Raw genomic sequence first — 2,436 nt, forward strand, 5'->3', positions numbered from 1 at the left:
GCTTATATATTTTTATTAATCTAATTGATATTATACATAATATGATAATTTATTACTAAATTTATATTAGCTTATATAATTGTATTAATCTAATTGATATTATACATAATATGATAATTTATTACTAAATTTATATTAGCTTATATAATTGTATTAATCTAATTGATATTATACTTAATATACTAATTTATTTCTAAATCTATTTTATAAGTTAAATATGGAATTGATATTTCCATCTTCAACTATCAAATACAAATAAATCGTATCAAATAAATTGATCACTAATTGAGATAAGTTAGTTGAAATCATTATCATTTAAAATATGAAATTGCAAGCAAACAGTAGGTCACACTATCAAAACATCACCCCTTATTCTTATCAACCTAACCATGGATCTAATAGTAGTTGGAGATGTTTTCCCTTATTATGTGTCTATGGATGTTTTTCATATGTTGTTAGGGAGTCCATCATAATTTGATCATTGTGCAATACATGATGGGTAAGTTTTTACTTATTCTATAGCAAAGCATGGGGTTTAACACAAGTAGGAGCCATTGAAGGAAATAATGGAAAAGGTATACAATAATAAAAGAATATGTTGAGTTTTTTAAAGGAAGTTTCTAGAATACATTGTGCATGAATATGTACATGATAAATAGGAAATAAAAGATGTATTTGTGGAAGTTGCATATTTATTAGATGTGTTCTAGGATATTGTATTGTCCACAACAACATATCCAAAAGTACCATGTCCATAACAATATGCATATTACCATTCTATAAAAATAATGATACATCGATACAAATAGGATAGAACTCACTATTACATGAGTGTGGTAGTATTAGCAGGACAATAAATAATGGAGGGAAATATCAACTAAGAAAGAGTGTCAAGTAAGTAAACAAGGAAACCTTAAAACAACAAAGCTAAACCTATGGAAGGTTTCTCATCAATAACTATGAATTACCAAGCTCAAATTTTATATGTGTTGGCAATATGACCAATCAATCAAATAAGGTAAGTGATATAGTTGTCATTTATGGCAACATATTTGTTTTGCAGATTAGTCATGATTATTTGTGAAAGAAAATTGTCTAAGTATTAGACACCATTATAGCAGCATGATAGATTTGATGATAGCTTAGAATATTCTAAGGGAATATTCTCTTGTACAATTAACTAGAGATGCATGAAATCATACTGATGATGTATACTAGTGCGCATGTCAGCACGACTAATCGATTTTGAGTTATGAAGGAATTGATGATGCAGTGATGTTACAAAGAAGAATAAAGCATATCAACAGAATGTGTTAAACAACCTCATTAATTGTTTTAATTATTATTTCTTTATGAGCTAACTCTAAGGATGTTATGTGAGATGACTAAAGGAAGAATTTGCCAATATATTTGGTATAAGTAAAGAATGAGCAGTAATCTGATAATAAAGTGTAACCAGCAATTGTAAAGTTGATATAACCTTGTGAAATGCGAGTAGCAAGTGAATGTGATGTTATGAGTTGTGATCTAAAGCAATACTATGCGAGATATGATGCGAATTGATATGTGCGTATTCATTCTTTATATGAAGAATTGATAATTAGAAGATTTGCAAAGCACAGTTCAAATAATCCAATATTGTATCTATATCTATTCTTTTGAAAAACTTATTGTATAGTTGCATGTTGGGGTAGTGGGATCTTCTTGCACACATTTGTATATGATCTATAAACTCCTAACAAAGTTGAAGCAACTCCTAATAGGGTTGAGGCTTCTAACAAGGCCTAGTCTCCTAATAGGGACTTGCAACACTATACATGCTTCATGGACTCCTAACAGTGTCAATATCCTTAACCATATACTTTATATAGTGAATCATCTTGTGGGTTTCATCCCCACTGGGGTTTTCGCTTGGCCAAGGTTTCCCTAGTTAACATACGTGGTGTTATGAGTTCTCTTTTTGTATGGTTGCTTATTTTGTTTAGCACTATTGGTATTCTATTTTTTGCATGTGGAAAAGTAATTAATAAGATTTAGTTGTGGGTAAAAAGATTGAAAATACTGATTCACCCCCCCTCTGAGTATTATCCTTTTCTAACAATTGGTATCAGAGCCTACTTATTCAGAAGAGGCTTAACAAATTGAATAAGATCCCTATGGATATGGAACACTCGAGGAAGCTCTTAAACAGATTGATCTACTTATAGATGAAAGAGATGATCTTAAAGACAGATACAAAGATGCAAAAGCCTACATTGGTGAATTAAAGGACAAGATAGATGACCTAAAGCAAAAAGGACCTAGTAAGCAAACCAATGATGATGATATTGAAGATATGAAGAAAGAAAATGAGATCCTAAAACATGAGTTAAATATAGTTGAACTTAAGCTAAGTCTTAAGAAAAATGGAGGAAAGAAAGACTCTATAATTAAAGC

Source organism: Cupressus sempervirens, chromosome 7 (assembly GCF_028749045.1).
Source record: "Cupressus sempervirens isolate cs-2001-9-10 chromosome 7, ASM2874904v1, whole genome shotgun sequence".
Taxonomy (NCBI): domain Eukaryota; kingdom Viridiplantae; phylum Streptophyta; class Pinopsida; order Cupressales; family Cupressaceae; genus Cupressus; species Cupressus sempervirens.